This window comes from Cnephaeus nilssonii (assembly GCF_951640355.1).
Source record: "Cnephaeus nilssonii genome assembly, chromosome: 8".
NCBI classification, from domain to species: Eukaryota; Metazoa; Chordata; class Mammalia; order Chiroptera; family Vespertilionidae; genus Cnephaeus; species Cnephaeus nilssonii.
Window position 1 is genome coordinate 61594083 of NC_137079.1, and position 26185 is coordinate 61620267.

Sequence of the window (26185 nt, forward strand, 5' to 3'; positions counted from 1 at the left end):
CATTCACTTTTGGCAAGTTAGTGTTTGTGAGTAGTGCTATGAATTTTTTCATAGCACATGAAATACATTTTATCTTCACAGTCTCGCCAAGTGAAAAATCTCATGACTCACAGCAATCAGAGATTTTAGGTTGCAATCTTGAGAAGTATACTGTACTTACTGACAATTTCCCTTTTGTGCTTTTATGGGCAAAGGCCAGGAACTAGTTCCACCATCGTCTTCATGAATAGCTAGAACAGTGGTTGGCAAACTCATTAGTCAACAGAGCCAAATATCAACAGTACAACGATTGAAATTTCTTCTGAGAGCCAAATTTTTTTAAACTTACACTATATAGGTAGGTATATTGTTATTAACTTAATTAGGGTACTCCTAAGCTGGCCTTTGCTAAAAACTCAAGGGGCCAAAGAGCGGCATGTGGCTCGCGAGCCGCAGTTTGCCGACCAGGGAGCTAGAAGAAAAAGAGGGAGTAAGGGAGCCTTTTTATGGATTTTAGTTAAGATGAACCCTCTTTGATATTACTAATACTTTTGAACAAAATGAGCTAATAGATTTAAATAATAACATAACTGATGACACATCAGGTATTTCTTATCTATATAATAATAAAAGCCTAAGCGACTGTTATGGTGGAACGACCAGAACGACCGGTTGCTATGATGTGAACTGACCACCAGGGGGCAGACACTCAATGCAGGAGCTGTCCCCTGGTGGTCAGTGCACTCCCACAGGGGGAGCACTGCTCATCCAGAAGCTGGGCTCACGGCTGGCAAGCGCAGCGGCCGTGGCAGGAGCCTCTCCCACCTCTGCTAAGGAGCAGCGAGCAGGCAGGCGGTAAGGAGTGAGGGGTCCCGGAAATCCCGCAAGGGGTCCCAGACTGCAAAAGGGTACAGGCCAGGCTGAGGGATCCCTCCCTACCCAATGCATGAATTTTGTGCACCAGGCCTCTAGTCTTTTATAATTATAGATTTTTCCACATTGTATATTGGACTTTATTTTCTCCCAACTTATTCCATATCCATTAAAACTGTCCAATTCCTTCTGTTGTTTTTATTTTTGAAAATTAAAGTTACATTCAATATTATTTTGTATTAGTTTCAGGTGTACAACACAGTAATTACAGATGTTTTTATAATTTTTTTAAGAATTAGGAATTAGCAAATGACAAAAATATAATCCTGCATGTTACATTATTTTATATATGTGTGTATGTGTATACCAGAGAACATAGAATCCACTCTTTGTCTGGTACCACTTAAGGGAAATATTACTTTTATTCTGAAATTGATTGATTTTAACATTGTTCATGACTTCTTTATAATTTTGGTGCACTAATGAAGGAAAATAAAGAGATATTTCTTTCATTTACCATTATCATTTTTTATGGGAGAGATTATTTTTATTTAAAGTGTATTATAAAGTATATTGCCAAAATGCCAAAATTTAATTTTCTGGAAAATATATCTTTGCAGAAGACTTTATTAAAATTCAGGCTATAATTTGTTCTCTACATGCGTATATTTGTTAGTTATATTCAGTGTTGTTTACTCAAAAGTTTTCTTATATAAAAATGAATATATAACCATAAACACACAGGACTGTGATGTGAGCATTAGGTGCGTGGGATTTGGAATCAAGATGGTATGAGTTAGAATTCTGGGTATCTCATTTACAGCTTTGGATTTAGAAAAGTTATTTAGTCTCACTAATCTTTCTTTTCTTTAGTGATAAAATGGGATTAAAAACATGATCGATCCTTGAAGATTCTTAGGAAGATTAAGCAAGAGCTCATGTGTAAATGTCTAGCATTAATCAGCTATCCATACATGTTTGCAGTTATTCATAATTATTATCGCCCCTCTCAAATACACAAAGCAATAATGTTCAGAATGTTTTTCTCTATTTTGTAAAAATAGAAAGTTGGAGGAAATAAAAACTTCCTGAATTTTAAAATGAAAAACTGCCCCCAGGAAGTTGGTACAGAAATGCCTCTCAAAGTTTTTACTACAACAAATTATAAGGGATGAGAGTTTAGTATGAGAAATTGTCTGTAAACACCCCATATTTTCTGTTTTTATTAGTTGATATTAAGTTTTTATAATAGCCGCATTCTACAAATATTGCTATAGTATTTTATAAGTTTTTTATTGTTTAACTGATTAATTAGATGATGGTAAAAGTGTCTAGTGGAGGAAGTCTGCCTACCTCCCAAAATGAATAAAGGAAAGGGTATTTCGGTAGTTCCTTAAGTCTTTATTTTGCACATATGCAGTTGGGCATTAGGCCAGCAATAAAATGCCTGAGTGATAAAGGGATCCCCTATTTCCATTCCCACTTAGGACTTGTATATTTGGTATGGATGAGCAAAAGAAAATATAACAAAGGAGTTGAATTTTCAAAATGCTGGTAATGGAAAATAGAAAACTAACTCCAATAAATGTCACTGATTATATTGGCTAATAATTTTTAAAGTTGGTATAACATATGTGGTCTCTGGTAAAGACGTAAATTCTCTATGTCACATTATACAAAGGACTTTTGATAGACACATTCATGTCTAAAATAACATAGCTTATGGATTGAATAATTTGTTATTCAAGCACTTATTGAGCGTCTATCATGTATTAGGCATTTTATTGGCACTAGGGATACAGTGTTGAACAAAACAGATGCCTTTTCTATCTGAATGTTTATAGTCTATTAGCAGATATCAACATAAAATAGAAAATCATACAAATAACTGGTAATTGTAGACAGAATTGGATGAAAACATAGACTAGCCATGGATTTTCCCAGGACAGAGTTTAATTATAATTGCAGATAGAGAAAGTTGTATTTGACAAACAGTATTTTCACGGAGGGTGTTATATATGGTTGGGAGAAATATTTTTACTGTGATGCTCGGAAGGTGTGGTTAGGGTTTGGGAATGTGGGGTAAAACTTCCACATGGATATGCTTGACTAACAGCAAAAGGATATGAATTGAGGACAGAACCTCAGCCCAGCTAAGTATTTAAAGAATATTGATCTAAAGAATGGCAAGTTAGCCCAGGGTACCAACATATCTCAGTTGGGCCTTAAATGTAATATGTGATAAGAAGAAAAATGGCATGATGTTCTGGAAGGTACAGTCCACAAGCACAATTTAGACTAGAGCTGTAACAGGGAGGATGTCATAGAAGGTCTCCCAAGGAAGACTTTTTTTTATTTTTGCTTAATACCAAAAGGATGAAATAGTAGCCCCTCCGAGTGATAGTGCTGAGAAGTGGAAGGCTCTCCATGTAAACAGAACAACCAGTAGACTGGTCTGGCCCAAGTTTTGTTACTAGGTAACCTGAGACATCCTATATAATAAAGAGGTAATATGCAAATTGACCATCACTCCAACACAAGATGACTGCCCCCATGTGTACACAAGATGGCCACCACAAGATGCCAGCAGGGGAGGGCAGTTAGGGGTGACCAGGCCAGCAGGGGAGGGCAGTTGGGAGGAACCAGGTCTACAGGGGAGGGCAGTTGGAGGCAACCAGTCCTGCAGGGGAGGGCAGTTGGGGGAGGGACCAGGCCTGTAGGGGAGGGCAGTTGGGGGTGATCAGACCTGTAGGGGAAGGCAGTTAGGGGTGACCAGGCCTGAAAGGGAGGGCAGTTGGGGGGAACCCAGGCCTGTAGGGGAGGGCAGTTAGGGGTGATCAGGCCTGAAAGGGAGGGGAGTTGGGGGAGGGGCCTAGGCCTGCAGGGGAGGACAGTTAGGGGTGACCAGGCCTGAAAGGGAGGATAGTTGGGGTTGACCCAGGCCTGTAGGGGAGGGTAGTTCAGGGCAATCAGGCCTGCAGGGGAAGGCAGATAGGAGTGACTAGGCCTGCAGGGGAGGGCAGTTGGGGGCAACCAGGCCTGCAGAGGAGGGCAGTTGGGGGTGACCAGGCCTGCAGGTGAGAGCAGATTGGAGAGGGTGCAGACTGGGCTGAGGGACACCGCCCCCCCCCCCCGCCCTGTGCATGAATTTCATGCACCAGGCCTCTAGTGTTATTTATAAACAAGACCCTGAGGGATTATTATTTTTACCTCATAAAGTAATTTCAGCCCAGCCTGGGGAAGTATTTGGTAGTTTTCACAGATTTTCATTACCTTTTACAGATATTTAATACCCGAAAACATAGAGGGTCTTACATCACAAGCAAAGTTGTTCTTGTTTTATTCTTGCCTTAATGGAAGAGTGGGAGTGTTTAGGATTTCCCATCCTCCCTCCCTTCCTTTCTGTGATCTGCTAGTGAGGAAAGAGGAAGAGTGCTGAAGAAAATGCAAGTGAACAGAATGTTTCAAGGAGGGAGCCATCAGTTGTATCAAAAGCTGCTATGGGACCAAGTAAAGAAAGGACTAAGAATTGAGCACTGGGTGGGGTGGGATGGGGGGACAAAGACTGACTGAAGTGAATGTGTCAGATGGGAGGTGAGAGAGGGGAGGCTGAAAGTCTAGACAGTTCTTTGGAGTAGTTTTGCTGGAAAGAGTTGTGGAGAAATGAATGATAGCTGGGGAGACTTTTAAGCTCTCAAGGGAAGGATTTTAAAAGAGGGGGATAGTAAAAAAAAAGAGGGGGATAGTATAGCATATTTGTATTCTGTCAAGAATAATCCAGTAGATAATTGAAAATGGTTAATTCTAGAGAGGAAAGAATTGTAGAAGCAAAGTCCTTAATTGCACGTTAGTTGCTTATACTGTGGAAGTAAGCTGCATCTTGTAGTAGTTAACACAGATTCTAAAATAATTTTATTGGATTGACAAATATTTAGGAAAATCAAAGAAAATGTGAAGACAGAAGCTAATCTAGAAACAATGAAAAGCAAACAGAAATTCAGTAAAATTTGGGTTCCATTGAGAATTATAAGAATGATATCAGACTTAATATACAATGAGATCAAACATTTCTCATTCATCATTTAGTGGAATATATAGAATTCATTCCAAACAAAAGATTAACCCAAAATAATTTATATTTGTTGTTCAAAGACATTTTTACATTTGAGTTTTAATAGATACCACATTTGGGAAATTCAAAGTACTTAGAGACCAATATTATAACAGTCTGTGAACAACCCAACTAAAGAGCTAACAACAAAAAAAAGGGAGACTTAGATCTTCCCTACCATACCTGAGCTAGTTCTGTCTTCATGTAGCCGGAGGAACAGGTATTATTACCTCGATGCCCAGAAATGAGACTTGATCAAAGAATTGATTGAGTGATGGTTTTGAAACAGTCAGAACTGAAAAGTCTGGTGCATCCACCTGGGTGTTTCACTGTTGCCCAATTTCTTCTGATCGCTGTCCCATTCTTTTTTATTAGGTTATGCAGATGATCTGTCATTTTCCCTTTTCCCCCATTCTTGCTTCCTCCTTAGCCACCCAAACCCATCACCTGACTGTCTACATGACTGTAATCAAATAGGTTACCTGGAGGATGAGCTCAGCTCCAGATTCCTAAGCACCACATTTCCTCTCATGGGAATGCAGCCCCAGAAGCCCATGGAAATGCAAACAAAAACATTGACTGAGTTAAGACTTTTTATTGTAATGGTGTCATACTTGACAAATAACTTATGGTCGTAAGTGCATTATTCCTGACTGAAAACTTTTATGTGATTAGGTCCTCGTGTATAAATTATATTTTTTTCCCAAAATATCTGACGATAGCATATGGATACTGTTGTCTGGAAACCAACCCCACTTGGGCATGGCTTTGGTCATCTCCTTTAAAAGAATGCTGTTTCCTTAGTATATTGAGATGAAGTGATGAAGAATCCTCCAAAAATATAGCCTTATTTTCATGGCATTCATTCAGGAGTTTCAAAGGGATGTGGCCATGAGCAAATCTGTAATAATCCCATTTTCTTCCTCCACACTGTTAGATTACTCAGCAGCCTAGAGGAAGGAGCCACACGTGTGGTTTTAGTCCTGTGCCATTTATATTCGTGAAAGGAAATATGGTTATGGTAGTGATTGCTGCAAAGCTGCTTGGAGTTAGCTCCTGACCATTGAATACAACTGTAGTTTTGCTCCCAGGAAACTCCCCATTTCAGGTCTAAATTGGTTTCAGCAGTTTTCTTCTGCTCTTAGGTTTCCCATTTGATGGTAATGATGTTTTATTGAACACCCTAATTCATCTTGTCACTGACTTGCTGCTTCTGTCTACCTTACACATGACTGTCCTCTTTTAGTTCACCTTTCACTGGGATCCTGGTGTCATCTGTCCATATGTCCAGAATAGTCCAGGGCAGCTGACCTGTGCTTATGGGTACGGTTATCTTTGCTTCTTGAGTGATTGAACTATCTCAGCTTCCTTTGGTAAATGTATTCTTATACTTATGCTTAAGCCTAACTACTAGATGTAGATTCATATTTTAATTCTGAATTTGATTTTTATCAACTGTCCATCTAGTTACGTTATTTCATTTTTTTAATGTTGTTTAGTGGGATGTGGGACTGGAGAATTGCTGGCTTTTTGGCTTATTCTTCTTTAAAAGTAGACTTTGGTAGGACTTGAGTGTACCTCTATCATTATAAAACAAAGATGAGAACTTGTTAAATAGTGAGAAAGACAGCCAATATTTATGAAAAATTGAATTTTAAATAGGAGTTCAGAAAATTTTATTTTATATAGGTACACTAATCATTTGTTTTTTACCTGATTTTCAACATGGAGTGGAAAACTTATCTGTATTCTTTTACTTCTGAGCATGCACAAGAATTTAAGTAGAGACCACCCAAAATTGGCTTCTTATGCTCTTGTCTATCTGAAATATCCGCAATCTATCAATTCTTCTGCTTCATTTGGCATAGACTGGTTTAGTTCTAAGATTTGATAATAATTACTGGCTCAGAGAGGAGACAGAAATTGTCTGCATTTTTCTAAAAGAATTAGCACAGAAAAGATGGCTGCGCCCGCGCAAGCAGGGTGAAGGTTGCAGTGAGCCTTAGGGCCGAGGAAGGCCAGAGCTAGCACCGAGGACGGCAGGGAGAGCATAAGGTTCAAGATGGAAAATCGTGAATCAGATGATACTTTCAAGAAAGAACACATTTTGGACATCATACACAGAAAAATTAACCAACTTCCAGAAGCAGAAAGGAATCTACTTGAACATGGATCAACATATATTGGACTTAATGCTACTCTCTGTGGCCTAATAGCAAACAGTCTTTTTCGACACGTCTTAACTGTGACACAGGCTCCTATAGCTGCTGGTTTACCAATGGCAGTCATCCCATTTTTGACAGCGGACGTATCTTACAAAACTGTTGTAAGTTTACCACTGAATACAGGTGATTTGCATTGTGAAACCTGTACCATAATACAAGGTGGATGGGTTGGACTTGTTTTTGGTGATCTGTACCCTGTTTTCTTGGCTATTCCTGTGAATGGTGGCCTAGCAGCCAGGTATGCCTCAGCCCTGCTACCAGAGAAAGGAAACATCTTAACCTACTGGATCAGAATTCCTCAAACCTATCTTTAGAAAGATGTTATTTCCTATTTTGCTACAGACTGGGTTTTCAGCATACCTTAGTTCTAGGCAATATAAACTACTTATAAAGGCTCTTCAGTTACCTGAACCTGGCCTAAACATTGAATGATTGTTAAGCAAATGTGTACACAAAAATAAACCTGTAATAAACAAAACAAAATAAAATAAAATAAAAGAATTAGCAGAAAAGAGAAAACACTAGGTAAGCTCCTTGGAAAGTGTAAAATGTCCAGGAGTGAGTCTGATTGGCTCTCCCCCACCCCCATACAGTTAAAGACTAAATAAAAGTACAAAGGCAAAAAGAAAAGGATGGCCCCCCAAAAGGATCCACATTAAGAGAGTAATATCTACCACATTAGTAGGTAGATATTACTTAAGGAAATGAAGGTACAGACAAGAGACAAATCCATTTATTCAATAGAGTGGCTAAAGCAGGAGGTTAATAAAGTGAACTTCATGTCCACTCTGTTATAAAGTGAGAACCTATCACACCATTTTTATTTTGTTAGGACAAGTTTCTCCTATAGTAAAAAATTTATGTTTACACAACTACATGCTTAAATGAAATATGTAACTAATATAGCATTGTAAGATAGTGGTCTCTATATTCATTTTTACCACACCTGAAAAGTTTTCTCTGATAATATTTAAGGCATTGAACATTACATATTGGATTTTGAAATATAATATCTTTTGTTTCCTTTGTAGTTTCATTTATTATTAATATATTTTTTCTCTCCTGAAATAATGTTCTACTCAAATATAAAGCCTCTAATTTCAAATAGTAAAGGTACTGTTATGCTATAAGGAAATTCTTATTTTAAATACTAGATTACAGGTATTTATTGGATTACTTTGAGGATATTTGGATATATATATATATATATATATATATATATATATATACACTTTGGGGTATGGGAGATAAGTACACACACCTATATTTAGTAAGTGGGCATTTTACCCAATAACTTTTCATACCTGTAAGGAACAAATAAAAGAAAGAAGAATATAAGATCCAAGAGTGAAACTTAGTCTTAGAATCATTGCCAGCACTGTTTTTATTGGCTTTTTAATTATTTACAACTCTCTGGCTGTGATTTCTGTTCCCTATTTTTTCTTATTCCTTTAATAATAGCTCCTTTTTTTCTGTTCTAAACTGTTACTGTTCTCTCAGCTCTTTCTCTCTGCTTGTTTTCCCATTTTTATTACAAATTTTTAATGTTTATTTTCCACTTTTAAGGGAGAATTTGATTAACTGGTATTCTGCTTTGTATTCTTTAGAAAAGAACAAGTTGATACTTGTCTATCCAATAAATAAAAGAACAGTTACTAATTTACAGAGTAATAATCACATACTCTATTTTTCCTCCAGCCACCTTTATGTGGGCGACATGCTACTTTGATCATTGGCCAATTATATGTTATTCATGACCAGGTGGCTTCATTTGCCTTTTTCTTCCATTAATTAGTTCGTTTATTCAACAAATGTTTTACAGCTGATGATATGACCAAGAATGTCAACTACTCCGAGCTATGATGATTTAAAAAAAAAAAAAAAAAACTCCTCTTAAAACCAACTTTAGTGTATAAGACATTAAAACAATATTGTTTACCCTGTGGGTTATTTTTTCTTTTAGTGAGTCTTGAAATCAATTTAGTAGCTCATAATCAGCAGTTTGAAAGAAAATAAACAGAATGAGGTAGATTAAAAAATACCTGATAGTATCTCCCAAATAAGACTGTATTATGAAACTTTTGTGCAACACCCTATTTATATACATGCAGATAGGTACTGTGAGAGTGGGTGTGTGTGTGTATGTGTGTATGCTGAGTCATATTGAAATTTATATTTCTTACTATGGCTCCTGTCCAGAAAGTTTGAAAGAGACTGTACTGTAGTTCTCTGACCTTTAACTCTGCCTCTTTTCTCTATCCTCTTTTTTTAAATTTTAATTTTTTTCAATTACAGTTTACGTTCGGTATTATTCTGAATTAGTTTCAGATGTACAGCCAAGTGGTTAGAAAACCGTGTACTTCACAGTGGTCCCCCCCGCTGCTTCAAGTCTCCACCTGGCCCCATTCATATTTATCACAATGTTACTGACCTTACTCCCTATGCTGCACTTTACACCCCTGAGACTCTTTTGTAACTACCAGTTTGTACTGCTTAATTCCTTCACCTTTTTCACCCAGCCCCCCAAGCCTCTTGTCCTCTGACAACTGTCAGTCTGTTCTCTGTATCTATGAGTCTGCTTCTTTATTGTTTATTTTGTTCATTAGATTCCACATGTAAGTGAAATCCTATGGTGTTTGTCTTTCTCTGTCTGACTTATTTCACTTAGCATAATACCCTCTGGGTCCATCCATGCCTCCTCTTTTCTACACCTCCTGCTCAAAGTACCCTTCTTGGTTGTTCCACCTTCTTTTCTCTGCCCTGTCACTCTCCATCTTCCTTCCATTTCCCTGTCTTCTTCCTCCTCCCAGTTGTCCTTCTCCATCTCCCTCCACCCTCCACCATTCTAACTTTTCTGCTGAATCTTGATTCTTCTTTCTTTTCCTCATCTAACCAAATCACCTATCTCAGAAGTGATTATTATGGAGCTAAATGATACATATTAAAATTACAGACTTTCTACTGCCATCTAGGGGTAGAATTTTAAAACAATGTGAACTGCGAGAGGAAGAACTCTATATATTATTTATTCTGTGATTGTTCCTGGATTTTTCCAGTTAACTTAAAGTTGGTTGTCAGAGAGTGCAATGAATATGCCCTTTTTAAATAAAACTTGAACCTGAACTTGAAACTTAACTTATTTTCTGTGTTTTTAGAGCTCTAGTATATGAAATATTAAATTAAAAAAAAAGCTAACTAACTTGGGCTAGAAAGAAAAAGAATCACTTCTACCTACTTGTCCCACTTTTTTTCCTGCATGTTTGTACGTGACTTCTGAGTTAAAATGCTACTTTCTGTGTATCTGTGCGGACTTTTGTTTGTGTGTTTTTTTGTAACCATGTATTGGATAAATAGAAGCATAGAGTGCCAGCTTGTGAACTACTAACAAGTTTTGTTGATGCTATAGGGAAAAAAAAACATAAAAAAAGGAAGAGTTATGTCTTGGGACAGCAAAGAACTCAGGAAGACAGAAAATAGGAGAATTTGGTGAAACTGAGATAACTGGGAAGAGCCCTTGGAGAATTCATCAGAGAACCACCTTCTCTATAGCTGGGGGCTTAGGAAAAGTTCAGTAGAAACAGAGTAGAACTAGAAAGATAATCCCATGGTAGGTATATGGGTTTCTTGGTTTCTTGGGGAGAGAAAAGCCTAGTGGGACTTGGGTGACCTACAATAAGCATAGACTCCTCTGTTGTCAAAAACTGTGGTTGCTTATATAATGTGGTGTAGGATATAAATCCTCACTCCAAGGATAGAATAGGTTAATGACTCCCCAGATCTATCCAAGCCTCATTAGCTACTGTTTCTTCATTGCATTGTGCCCAACACTGGTAAGTCCTCAATAAGTTATTTATTGACTGAAAGGATGAATGAACAAAGAATTAATAAATGTAGGTACTATATATACTATATATTAATATATACTAGATGCCCAGTGCATGGATTTGTGCACTGGTGGGGTCCCTCTGCCTGGCCTGTGCCCTCTCACAATACGGGACCCCTTGGGGGATGTAGTAATGCAGGAAGGGACAGGCAGCCAGGGAGGAGCCTGGGCCAGGCACACAGCTCCAGCTCCCGCTCATCCCGCCCCGCTGTGCCTGCCGCCACTCATAGCACCACTGTGGAGGCAGGAAAGGCTCCCACCACCACAGCTATGCTCGCCAGCTGTGAGCCCGGCATCTGGCATCCGTAGGTCAGCTGAGTGGTTCTCCCACTGTGGGAGCACACTAACCACCAGGGGCAACTCCTACATTGAGCGTCGTACAGTGCACGTCGTAGCAACCGGTCAAACGGTAGACTGGTCTAATGGTGGACCCGTCACTTAGGGTTTTTTATGTATACATAGATATTTTTAATCCTCACCCGAGGATATTTTTCCCATTGCTTTTTAGAGAGAGTAGAATGGAGGGCGAGGGAGAGAGAAATATTGATGTGAGAGAGACACATCAATCGGTTGCCTCTCGCATGAGCCCAGACCGGGACCTAGGATCTAACCTGCAACCCAGGTATGTGCCCTTGACCAGGAATGGAACCCGTGACCCTTCTGTGCACAAGCTGATGCTCTAACCACTGATCACACTGGCCAGCGTGGTACAATGTTTTGTTTGAGATGCCTAGAAATGCTTTGCCTGGTGATGGTCTATTGTCCTAAACCCTACCCATAAAAGGAAGCTTCCCTTGTATGCTGAAGTAGAAGCAGCAACAGCATAAAATGATAACCAGCAGGGCTCCTCACAGCCTCACAGTCGGACTCCTACCACTCTTCCACTCCAATTTGTTGTCATTCCACCAATTAGATCTCCTGACCCAGCCACCATTTCCATGGATTTTCGTAATGACAAATCTACCTTTATCATGTGCTTTACTTTCCCTGGAAGGCCTTTCTTTTTTCTAGAAAGGTATACACCAAATTGTAAACCAATTTATTTCATATATATATGTAATATATATATATATACACACATACATACATACATACATACATACACACACACATTTATAACCTCTTAGTTCATATATTGCTCAAATCTAATATATGTTATATGTAATTATAATCATAACTATCATTACTGCCTTTTCCATTGTCTGGCACACAATAAACAATAAGTGTTTATTTAGGCTTTAATAGTTTGTGGAATTGAACCCCTGTGGGTGAAAATATTTTTATGGCTTCCAAATGGTCATAATGAAAAGATATTGCTGTATGAAAATTATAGTCGGTTCTAATTTATTCTTTTAGTCTCAGGTAAAATATTTTACCATGAAACTAGGATAAATAATGCCTTTGATTGGACCCAAACAATTAATAGTGTTTGGTAGGTTTCTTATGTAATAGTAATGCCAATTTCACTTCCCAGTCAGGCTGAAACAAATTACACCTCCTACCCCACTGCAGTTAACTGTGTCAGCATCGGTACTATAAAATCTCAATAAAACCTGAAAACTGTGGAGTATAGATAATCCCACTATAAATTGTAATAAAAATGACCCCTCCAGACTCTATATTCTCTCCATTAAGTTCATAGACACTGTCTCTTTGTACATAAAGTTTTATGAAATAAATTGACCAGATCTCCTGTCTTTACCAGAGAGCAAGCTGTTTTGATTTAAAAGCTGATAACGGTGCAATCAGTTTTTGATGTTTGCAGTGCATTTTAAAAAACATAAATTTCATCTAACGAACCTTAAGTAGAAGGAAAATGCTACTTTTATTTGCACTATGCAGTGAACGCCTCTTTGTGAGAAGAATAAAATGACATATTTACTGTGGTGGGCCCATTTGTTGCAGCCATAAAACAATGATTTGGTTTCCTTCCACAGATCTCAAATCTTAAAGGTATATTAGGCAGACCCAGGCACAAATCTAAAACTGCTTTGTCTGATTGTTTCAAATCTTGTGTGTTTAGAAGGAATTGTCAGTTTCGTGATTGTATTTTTGGCTCTTCTGTGTTAAAACCAAGGGCTCCCTAATCACTCCTGGTGGCCTTTGTCAGAGGTGATGTTTTAAATCAGCCCTCTGTAAACACAGAGCCTTTTTAAACAGAGGAAACCTCCTAGAGACCTAGGTTGTAAATCCCCAAAGAACATGAATTAAACTCTGGAGGAAGTCATCTGTTATAATGAAGGTAGAGTAGGTGGCATTTGAGGTGAAAGTTAAAGAAGCATAAGGCTTTGCTACTCAGAGTAGGTAGAAGTATTGCAGACCAGGCAAAGAGTAAACAATGAGGGCAGAGAATGAAGGGTACATAAAAATGAAGAATGGTGTAGTTTTACTGAATTGTAGGTTATAGTGTACTTACACATTGCATAGGGTATAAAACACCTATTGCATGCATGATATATACTATGGATTACATGTAGGAGAGGATCTGAATTCCTCCTCTGAAAGAGAAAGCCTTTGAAATCTTGGTTGTAATATGCTTCTGACATTCTTTGTGCATATGATTTTCCAGCTGTGCATAGAAATGACCAAGGACAAATAAATGAGAAGAATAGTTCTCAATTTTTATTTTATTACTCAGGTCTCCTAAAATGTTTTCTCAATAGATTTTTCTATGTCTTCCCAATAGCCACAAAAATTTGTAGCATTTCATGTTCTGTAGTAAAATAAAATAGATCTGATTTTTGTATCCCCAATCTCGTACTCCCTGAGGTTCTTATATGTCAACTCCCTGTCCAAATCAGGAAACTGCCTTTATCCATAGATACACTGAGGTGAAAACGTGACAGCCAACAAGGAAGGTGTCAAAATTATTATTAAAATAACAACTTGAAAAATCCCAGCAAGGTCTTCTGAGACTGGAGTAAATAGGCTTAAACGGTTCTTCAGTCCTTGGAGATAATTCTTTATTACAGCATAATAATTGTTTTTGAAATCATGACCATTCGTAATGACAGAAAGGATAAATTATGCTCAGTCTATTTGAGGTAAGCAACAAAGTATGTAATCAATCTTATGAAGATATTTATTAAGAATCTTTTCAATAATTAACCTGTATTGAATGCTATATGTCCTTTGTGCTTTGCATACATTATCTGTAAATCTAACATATGTAAGACTTAATGTATGGGTATTACTGCCTGTATTTTACATATTAGAAAATGAAGACTCATGTAACTTCCTCTACTCCTTATAAGGTCACAGCTTATTAGTGGTAGAAACATGAATAAAATCAAAACTTTTTAATACTTTCATGCCATTTTGCTAAACTTGGGCTTATTGCTTTAAAATATATGCCTAGTTTTCTAGAGAATTTGTCAATATTAAATAGCCCAGTTCCATATTTCCTCAATAAGACACATTGTATTTTTAAATCATTTAAATTTTTTTGTGAAGATTAAAATTTGTTACAAATGAAATCTACTATACACAGGAGGCTTACAGTTGTGAGTACGTGAAAGTTTATTCTTGTATTATTTATTGTGTTATTTTCCATATGAACAACTGTGAACCTACTTTTACCCTACACTGTATATAAAATCACACACACACATATACATGTATATGAATAGCATAAAGTAATTTCATGTTGTTAAATATTAGCTTCATGGTACCATGTTATGTATTTTCATTTTTCCATTATCTTGCAGCATTAAAAACAACAGCCTCGAGCTGTAGGTTAACATTTCTAGGTTTAGGGAAATTTTGTCAAAGTGTGGTTCACTGAATTTCAGAGATTGGCATCTGTGTCATTTTTAGACATATCTGGTCCCTGCCTGGAGCTCTCTTGAGCAGGGAATTGGTTAGACAGATGTATACAACAGACACGTCAGTTCCGTCTTGCCTTGTTCTGGTGGTGATTGTTTTCTGAAAAACAAAGGGAAAACCACAAAACAAAAATATAGCCAGCATTTATTACTACTGTTTTAATTACATTTATTTTTCTTAGATTAATGAGTTCAATAAAATTCTGAGCACTAGCCAATAGCTAATAATCATTATAACATTACAGTTTTAGAATTATCTTAGCTGATATGAGCAGATGTTCTAAAATGCCTTTTTCAAAATTGGAAAATAAATTCCATAAAATGTGTGCTTTTGGTTACAGAGAATAGCTTCATGGTAAGATCTGACATTTTCCAGTTTTTACTTCAGTTTTTCTTCAGTCTCGTATAGTATGTTTTCTGTTTTTATAGCTCCCTTACTATTGCATTGTTTGTCAAAGAGTAAAGGACCTTGTACGGTGTCCATAATTGATTGGTATCATTATGTGTGGTAGCAAGTATTTTCCAACACATTCTTCAAGTCCTGGTTATAATGGAACAAAATCCATTTATATCTAACCAATGAGCACTGCAGGTAAGGCACTGCTTAGTGGCATTGGTATGCCCATTGGTGTAATCTACACTAATCAAGGTACTACAACCTCCAGTGATGTGTTTTATCTCATCCACTTTGCAACTATGACAAGTATTGAGGCCTGTCTCTTTCCTTCTTTGTCCAATTGTGATCACGTGTTATGTTAATCACCATAATAAGCCTCTTATACTTAAAAGTAAACCCCTTTTCGACTATAATTTAAACTAGTTTTCTTTACTTGTTTTTAATTTTTTACAAAATATCCTCGCCCAAGGAAATATTTTTTCAAATATATTTTATTGATTTTTTACAGCGAGGAAGGGAGAGGGATAGAGAGTTAGAAACATTGATGAGAGAGAAACATCCATCAGCTGCCTCCTGCACACTCCCTACTGGGGATGTGCCTGCAACCAAGGTACATGTCCTTGACCAGAATCGAACCTGGGACCCTTGAATCTGCAGGCTGATGCTCTATCCACTGAGCCAAACTGGTTAGGGCCCAAGGAAATTTTTTTCATTGATTTTTACAGTAGAAGGGAGGGAGAGAGGGGACTGGGATCGAGCCTGCAACCCAGGTATTTGCCCTTGACCTAGAATCGAATCCGAGACCTTTTGGTATCCAAGCCAATGCTCTAACCACTGAGAACACCAGCCAGGGCTTAAACTAGTTTTAGCAGTGTAATTTTATATGATCTGATTTAAGTGAAATATTATAGCCTTTTCAGTTCACAAGTCTAAATAAGTCACTGAATGGTTTATAGCTATTTTTTCATTATGAATAACATTGAGAATAGAATTATGATTATTATTGAGAATAGAACCATCTTTACTAACAACAAGCGTAAGCTATCAAGGACTCTACTTGTTAACACTATTTATTCTAAACCTTATTCCAGAGAAGATATTAGGAGTATCAGCCATATTATTACTTTCAGTCAGCAGGTAGTTCATTTAGAGAGGCCTTGCATATTTGTAAGGAGCAGGGTGAAGTGACCATCTCATATCTGGGAATGTTAAAATGTACTCAGAGAAGAGCTTGGTATTGTGCCTTATTTATGCATGCTATATAAATATAAATAAAAACACAGCATATGCATATGGTATATTCATACTTTTAAAAATACCAACTAGAAACTTTTATACTTTATAAAGTAAATGAAGTTAGTTGGCTTACTGTAAATATATTGAATTTTGTTTCCTATTGTTGTACCATTTAAATGGCAAAAAAGTCTTCATGATTATTATTTAAATGGACATGATTAAAGCACCAACTTATTTTGTTTTTTTCTTTCTTATTCTTTTATCAAAACTAAATAAAATTTACACTTCCAGAATAAAAACATTAAGCATTTTATTTAAAAAGAAATCTTTAAGCACCATTTTTTAAAATATATTTTATTGATTTTTCACAGAGAGGAAGGGAGAGGGAGAGAGAGTCAGAAACATCGATCAGCAGCCTCCTGCACACCCCCTACTGGGGATGTGCCCGCAACCAAGGTACATGCCCTTGACTGGAATCGAACCTGGGACCTTTCACTCCGCAGGCCAACGCTCTATCCACTGAGCCAAACCAACCAGGGCAAGCACCATTTTTTTTAACTGCTTGTCTTACCCAGGAATTGTCCAGTGTATTTTTTTCCATTCACTTAATCATTTGATTAATACACATTTATGATTTCATCACATGAGCAGTGCACAGATGCAGAGAGCTGGGAATATTAAAGAGCATAGTATATCATGGTAGATTCTAGATTATACAAATAGATAGGTTAGTTTAGTTGAAATAAAGGGTGTTTATAAGAAATGGAAATGAGGCTCCAAGGATATTCATGAATCTAGTTATCAAAAACCTTGTATGCCAAGCTAAGGAGTGTATATTTACTGAATGCTACAGGGAGACACACAAAGTTTGAGAGTAGGGGGAGTAACATTCAGATCTGTGGATGAGGGACTGAATATGGAGAAAATAAAGCGAGTAAAGTTAGGAGGCTATTTAGGAAGCCAGGTGAGAATTCCTACAGGCCTGTACAGAGGCAGAATGAATGGAAATCTGATGGACAGAACGTAGATGTCAAAGATGAAGGAAAAAAATAAATGTAGGCTAGTTCTTGTTTTAGCAACTGAAACATGTTGAGAAAGTTCAATAGAAGAACATATGAATTGAAAAGTCATACTGAGAATTTTACCAAGAAAAAACGCAAAGTGGAAAAGTTAACCAAAACTTGAAGGAAAAGTTGAGACATCAATTGAAGTGTTCCAAAATTTCTCTAAAAGGACTTCTATAAAATAAGAATAGATGGAATACAATATTCAAAGAAATGTCTAGGAATTTTGAAAAATTAAGGGAAGTCATGAATCTTAGATTATACACAAATATGTAATAACTAGAGGCTCAATGCACGAAATTCATGCAAGGGACTCGAGACTGGCAGCCCCAGCTGCCTCAGCCCTCACAGCTCCAGCTTCGTCCGGAAGGTCGTCTGGAAGGTCATCCAGACAGTCATTCTTCTGTTTGGTCTAATTAGCATATTAGCTCTTTATTATATAGGATAAATCCACTTCAGGACACATAGCAGTGAAATTGTCAAGCATGATTCATAAAGAAAATCTCAAAGACTTATCTACAAAGGAATAAAAGAATGACAAAGATTGTCAGCAACAACAAATGCCAGAAAGCAATGCAGTAGACTATTGATTTTTTCAACTAGTGTGCTGTAAGAATATGCAAAACATGCAATACCTGACTATTTAGTCAGAGGCACTGACCTCTTCAGCAGCCAACACAACAATAGCCATCTAGTGTGAATGAATCAAATTATACCTATTTTTGGTCACATTGGCAAAAAATATATTTTTGGTGTGCTGCAGAATTTTGATAATTTGTTTTTGTGTGCCATGAGAGGTAAAAGGTTGAAAATCACTGCAGTAGACTTTTCAAAGGGCTGAGGGCTCCTAGTATTCTGTTCTCAGCTAAAATAAATTCAATTGGCAGTACATTTTTTAAAAATTCAGACATATATGCACTAAGAGCTTATCACCCACACAAATTTGTTGAAAGAAGTAAAAGATGCATTTTGAAAGAAGTAAAAGAACCCAAAAGGAAAGGTGAGCTTAGAACTGAATTTTAAAATATAGATAAATATCTTCATAAAGAGAGAGACTTTGATTAACTCTTGATAAGAAAACATGAGCCAAGTTTCTAGTGAAGAAGAGAAATGGGGCCAGTGGGAATGGTCATCGAGTAGTTATAACATGCTAAATCCTTTTTGTGTTTTGGAAGAGACTAAATATATAAAATTATATAGAAAAAATTATAAAATCTCACCATATTAAGTCTTATAACAATATGGGGAAATGGTCATGTTCATACATCAGTGGTAATGTTAATTGACTCAACTGCTTTGGAGAGCAGTTTGGCAATATCTAATAAAACTGATGATCTGCATGACCCATGATTATATTACCAGCCACAGACTATGAAGAAACTTGCAATAGCTTTTCTAACAGTGTATATTGTGAACACCTTAATTTCCCATCATTATAAGTATAAATAAATAATGGCGGTCCATTTACAAAGTGAAATAACATAACAAAGTAAAAGAATATAAAATCTCAAATGTTATGTTAAGTGAAAATAACCACGTCATAGAATATGATATCATTAAATAAAGTTTTTAATAATCTGAAGTAACTACTGCAAATGTTAAGGTCATTTTAATATTTTGGGAGAATAAATAGGTGGTCATAAGTTTGTATAGAATTTCTTAAGTTAAAATGACTTGAATTTTATAAGCAAGTTTATGAAAGCACATGCTGGCTCTTTTGTTAAATGGCTCTTCATATTTCATCTTTTACATGAAGGATTGTTGGGTGTGAGAAACACTGGGAAGAAGCAATTTTCAAGATTTGGAATAGTTGAAGGGGAAGCAGGACTAGAAATCCTGATTTATTTCATTGGTACTGTAAGTGTGGGGGGCGCATAGGAAGATTGGCATGTGAACCTGCGTGGATTGTAATAAGCCACTAGGGCCTCAGCGTGGTCTTGGAGACAACCGGTGCTTCGTGTGAGGTGACTGGCCAGCTTTAGTTAGGAAATCCAGGTAGATTATGTTTAGGATGCTTATTAGTAGCACATAATAAACTTCAGAAGTTACCCAAACATAAGTATTACTGTTTTTTACCACCAAAAAATCTGTCTTTATTATTATACTCAAATAAAGGACTATCAAACTTTTGTGCCTGTTTAACACTTAAACATACTGACCTCAACCCTTATACAACCTACCAGACCTTTGCCTGGGAAAGCCTAAGACCTCACCCTCCATCATAGCCCTTATGTCTTCTTCAGGAACTTAGATAACCCAGGTGGGCTTTCATTAAGAAATTAGTGTAAACCCAGTTTAAAGTTAGGAGAGAAAAATAGACTAGTGTGTACCTTCTTTGCTCCTCCCAATATAGCATCAATATATATATAAGCCTAAGTGACTGTTAGGACAGGTTGACCGAATGACCCGTGAACTAACCAGTCGCTGTGATGTGCACTGACCACCAGGGGGCAGACGCTCAATGCAGGAGCTTCCCCCTAGTGGTCAGTGCGCTCCCACAGCCAACCTCCCGTGGTCCCTCCTCCTGGCCAGCCAATCTCCCATGGTCCCTCCCCCCAGACTGGGCGGGACAGCCCTGATGGGCCCCAATTGCCAGCCAGGCCGATGGACCCCACCTGTGCATGAATTCATGCACCGGGCCTCTAGTATGTTATAGCTGTGTTCTCAAGATACTTGTTTCCCCTGGCATGTCTTCTTGGCAGAATTACAACTTTGATCTTGTTCAAGAGTCATTTCTGGAGACAGCGCCACCTTGCCTATAGGAGCTGCTTCCCTCGCCATGTCAGAGGCTGAGGAAGCATCTGAGTAAAGGAGCCCCAATCTAGTGATGCCTGAAGCCAAAGGAAGTCATAGCTCCATTTACAGGATCTCACTAGCTTTCTCAGACACTAGATAATTTATCAGCTCAAGGTAGGGGTTTTAGCATATTATCAAAATAATGCCTATGAAAACAAACCAAAACACATACAGTCCTTGCTTCTCATGGATCGACAGAAACTAATGGAATTGTCCTTTCAAATAAAAACATACCACTCATAGAACTGATATGGAAACACCTGTAAATCCAGTTTTATAGAGAAAATTTTTCTTTTAATACATGAACACTCACATCCTTCAGGCTAGAGTGAAACAGAAGAAAAAAATGTAGGAATACTTGCTTCTTTGGCCCAAAGATATTTACAGGTCATTTTTGAAAAGCTATTCAGCTCCAGACAGGACGATGCTATGCAGTGCACTGGAAAGAGAAAAGTTGGCCGCTGTGTTTCCCTCATAAAGACAAATCACATTCCAGAATTTTAACACTGTGGGCCATTCATAGTTATAACATCTTTCTGCTTTTTACAAATGTCCCAGAAGTCCGTTATGTAGTGCTTATATTTTGCTAAGTTACATGTTAGAGTCCCATGAACCCACAGGGTGTCAGTACATGAGTGAGCCTCCCCAACTTAGGGCTGATCTCAGGGGTGCTTTGTGCTCTCTGCTTGTGGCCCACACAGTAACTCCTGTAAATTGTTGGGGAGGGGGGAGGTGTGTGTGTGTGTGTGTGTGTGTGTGTGTGTGTGTGTGTGTGTAAATTACCAATCAAATGGGAGATAAAACTTTCATAACACTTTTAAAATGTGATGTGAGGATGTGCCCAAGAAATCTAAGTCTCACTAGAAATGTTTTGGGGTGTGAGGACAATGTGCCCATTCCTGAAGCCAAGGAGAGAGAGTTTTAAGAGTTCACAGTGAAGGGAGATGATAACCAAACATTTTGAAAGCCATAGAGAAATCCAATAGCATGGATAACTAATTCACAAATTTGGGATGGTTTTAGAATGTATCTTCAAGAATTCAAAGGCTCTGTTGTATGTCTAAGAAGACAAATTAAGTCTTGATTACATGCTAGGAACATGTAGGTTAGCAGGTTTACTGGTAAGTATAATTGAGGCACAGAGAGCAAAACCATTTGAAGAGGGGTGGAGGGCAACAGCAACCTTGATTGTAAATGTGCCTACTTTTTACTAACCTTTCTACATTTAAACAAGCAAAGAAACCGTCTATGGTAAGTCACGTACGTGCCAACTAACTGCACATAGCATAGCTGACGTAGAAACAGAACTGGTAAGTGCATGTAGATTTCCTGCCCTTCCTTTTATTTTTTTTTAAATGTTAAGCTTTTTTTATTTTTTTAATATATTTTATTGATTTTTTACAGAGAGGAAGAGAGAGAGATTGAGAGTTAGAAACATCGATCAGCTGCCTCTTGCACACCCCCTACTGGGGATGTGCCCGCAACCAAGGTACATGCCCTTGACCGGAATCGAACCTGGGACCCTTGAGTCCGCAGGCCGATGCTCTATCCACTGAGCCAAACCGGTTTCGGCTCCTGCCCTTTCTTAAATGTTTCTTATAGGTAAAGCACAGAAGATGAGGTCTGTGATTCAGTGGTACTAACATTATTATGTTAAAACAGTAGAAAAGGAAATCACAACTTGCCGCATATACCCAATGAAATGTAGAATTCAGAGTTAATTTGTAAAGAATTGCATAGGTCCATGATGGTATTGTCTTAGCTAAATGTTGTCATCATCATTTTCATCATCAGCACTTGGGCTTTTCCTCCCTGCCAGACCAAAAGGAAATTGTTGTGGGGTGGGAGACATTTGGCAGCCATCTATAGGGAGCATGCACCGTCTTTGCCTTTGCCTCTGGCTCTCTGGAACTTTAGAGGAAGATCTTAGGACTGCACATTTAAGAACATGGAACTCTAGTTTGCCATGAAATAAAAAGGTTAACTTGGGTGAAAAATTATTACAGCAGAATCTTAGTCTGTTTCTTCAAACATTCAATTCTCCCCAGTTCAGAAAATGCAGATAGAGCAAAAGGACCAAGTGAAATAAAGTGAGCAAAAACACTATAAATTAATGCCTAAAATCTCCTTCTCTGTGCATTACAGATGAAAATTAGTTCAGTGATCTCATTACTCCCCAGATGTACTCACCACAAAATCACTTTATTATTAAGTATTTTAAGTCATCTCTGCCTAAAGTGGATTCAGTTATGAATAAATCAATTGGAGTTGGTTGGCTAGGGTTTTAAGCAGCTGTAATGAATGGACAAAATGGAAAGGTAGCGGGAAATAGTGGTGTACTGAAATCTCAGAGGGCTCCTAGAGTTAGAGACTTTTGGCTGACTCTGGAGAGTTATATGAGGTTACCAAACACAGTGTAAAAGTCCACTTATTAAGTGGAAAATTTTACGAACTTTTTTTAATCACAAAAGCCTTTTGTGTTCAAATACATACTTCCAGTGAACACAAGACAATGGTAAATCTGTATTCATTTTCCTTTTACAAATAAGAGAAGTAGTTTTAGTTGTGGTCCCATAGGCATATGAAATCCTAGTAGCGGCTGTGATAATCTCAATAAACATTAAGTTTTAAGCTATATTTTTAAATGAATTCCTTCATTACAGTTTCTAAGCAGTAACTTGTATTATAAAAATAATAGTATGTTGAAATGTTTAAAATATTTTCCTGAAAGGAGAGAAAAGCCTGCTCAATGTAATTTAGCTAAAAAGGGAATAGAAATTATGAACGTTTTCATTCCCATGTCATCCATGGCCTATTCAAACTAAAAATATAATTATCTAAGACTTTACAGAGTAATAGAAATTTAATAATTGTGACTTTTCCCACAAATGCTAATATTAGACTGTAAACCAGAATGTAGTTTTTAAAATGTGAATTAGACACTTATATCATTATATTACAGAATCTTTTGCCAACTTGGAACCACTGTGATCATCTTAAGAGATCTGCATTTATTACCATCATTTCATCAATAAATATTACATTTTACTGTGTACAAGGGAGTTTAATTGATACGGTCTCTCCTCTCAAGGAGTAGACAGAATAATAAGGATTATAATAAGTATGTGCTTAAATATATTTCAAATGGAAAGTGGAAGAGTACCATTATGCAAAATATGAGGGTTGTGTTTTTTTAGAAGAGATTGTATTTGTTAGAAAATGAAAGGAAGTTTCTTGAATAAGGTATCATTTCGTAGGGAGAGTGGATTTTTGTTGACTGAATTTCAGGTGGAAGGGAATAGAAGATCCAGCTGGATTAAAGGGTTTGGGGGATAAGATACATGAGTTCTGAATGAAAAGTGAATCGTGGAATAGTTGGGAAGGGCTATTGAACCTTATTTGTTAGATGGTGGGAAAAATTCAAGGTTTTCAAAATGGAATATGTAATTTTACTGATATGTGGGATATAAAACTGAAAGCAACAAATTAACAAGCAAGACAAATAAATAAAAACTCCTAGACACAGACAACAGTATGTTGGTTATCAGAGGGAAAGAGGGATAGGCGATAGCAAAGGAGAGGGGTCAAATATATGGTGACAGGAGACTTGACATTGGGTAGGAAACACACAGTGCAATATACAGATGATATGTCATAGAGCTGTATATTTGAAACCTAGTATATACTTTCATTAACCAATGTCACCCCAATAAATTTAATAAAAAAATAAGTTAAAGGTCAAATGGTGTTTTGTGGCAAGCCATAGGGTTTCTCTGCCATTGTAGCATTAAAACAGCCAGAGACAAAATAAATGAGCATGGTTGAATAAAACTTTATTTACAAAAAACAGGTGGCAAGACCAACAGGCCTTAGTGTGCCCATCCCTGAAACCAGGGGAGGGGAGTGTTAAGAAGAGGCTGGAAGTGAAAATGAGACATGAGCCCTGGCCAGTGTGGCTCAGTGGTTGAGTGTAGACCTATGAACCAGGAGCTCACTGTTTGATTCCGATCAGGGCACATGCCTGGATTTCAAGCTTAATCTCCAGTAGGGGCTGTGCAGGAGGCAGCCAACCAATGATTCTCTCTCATCATTGATGTTTCTATCTCTCCTCTCCCTCTCCCTTCCTCTCTGAAATAAATAAAAAAAAAACACATATTGTTTTAAAAAATGAGAAATAATCCACAGTCAGTAGAGAAGTCCAATGACATTATAACTGAGAAGTGTACCTTGTACCAGGGAATTGTAAGAACACTAGAAGCCTGGTGCATGAAAATTCATGCACTGAAGGGGGGGGGTCCCTCAGCCCAGCCTGTCCCCTCTCACAGTCTGGCAGCCCTCAGGGGCGGGAGGTGACCCAGCAATCAGGGGAAGGCGACGCCTCCATCACACTCCGGTTGCTGCCACTGCCGGCAGCACAAGCCTTGGACGGCCCAGGTTATCTGAGCCTCGGGTGGCCCAGGGCAGCTGGGCAGCCACCATCAGAGGCTTGCCTGCACCTTGGGCCAGCCCTGGGTGGCTGGGAGGCTGAGGGGACTGGGGGACTCCGGAGGCAGGCACAAGGAGCGGCCAGACCTGCCTGAGGGCGGGCCCGGCCTTGCCGTGCAACTGCCGCCCTAGCAGGGCTGAGGGAACTGGGCGCCGCCATCTTTGAGGGTGTGACAGTCAATTAGCATATTCCCTCCTTATTGGCTTTGGGTGCCACCATCTTTGTGAGTGTGAGAGTGTGATGGTCAATTAGCACATCCCCTCTTTATTAGATAGGATTATGAGGTTATTTTTTAAGGTAACAGGAGCAGACACCATTGCTTTCTCAAGTGTGCAGATAGGAATTGGGGAAAAATGAGTAAATTGCATATTATGTCTACACAGTAGCAACAACTAAGATTTACATAACTGATTGAATTATTTTAAGTCTTCATTTGGGGTTATATCAATTACAGTTGCTACTGTGAGGCATAGAGTCTTATTAGTAGCAGCAAAAGTAAAGAAAGTAAGAAACACAGCCTATGGAAACATCAGTAAGCAGAATGGGACCCTGGAGGGCTGGTCGTAATCTCGGAGTTCACCATATTTTGAGTCAGGCTTTATTTACTTATGAATTTTTTTCTCATCCTATATGTTGATATGCTAGAAATATCAGGCATATATTGAGCAACTGATATTCTCAAACCAAATGAGGTCAGAACATCAGTTCTACCAATATATTATGAAGAGCGTGCTTTATCACCCTTCAGGTAATAAAGTCCTGAGTTATAGTATGTGCAGCCAGCTCAAGGTGCCCAAAGAGAAAAAGGTGGTGTGATTTTTAGAGAATATTATGTCTCTGTTGATTCTCATACATGTATCTCCAGCTGGATCTCTGCCCTGCCCCCAGCTCATAGAGCCAAGATGATCCTTATCACAGAACAGAATTCAGATCATGTCATCCTTTATTTTTTAAATAAAATTTTTATTGATTTCAGAGAGAAAATGAGAGGGAGACATCAGTGATGGGAAAGAATCATTGATCGGCTGCCTCCTGCATGCCCCACACTGGGGATCGAGCCCACAACTCAGGCTTGTGCCCTGACTGGGAATCGAACTATGACCTCCTGGTTCATAGGTCAATGCTCAACCACTGAGCCATGCTGGTCAGGAAGATCATGTCATTCTTGTGCTCAGTGCTCTCCAGTGGCTTTCCTCCCCACCCAGAACACAACCCAAAATCCTTAGGCTGTCACCAAGCCCTTTGTACTCTGCACGCCTTCCTGTCTGTGTTCATCTACTTCGCTCTCCTTTTCTCAGCTGCAGGGATAGC

At 38.0% G+C, this 26185-nt stretch overlaps 1 protein-coding gene and 1 pseudogene across 4 annotated transcripts in view; both read left to right on the forward strand.

The window, feature by feature from the left end:
- The window catches only part of KLF12 (KLF transcription factor 12), a 451985-nt gene that overhangs the window by 301226 nt on the left and 124574 nt on the right, over nucleotides 1-26185 (forward strand). The window lies entirely within an intron of this gene.
- On the forward strand, nucleotides 7026-7763 carry LOC307104628 (transmembrane protein 126A-like; annotated as a pseudogene). The gene has a single exon. The product of its transcript is annotated as a transmembrane protein 126A-like (transcript).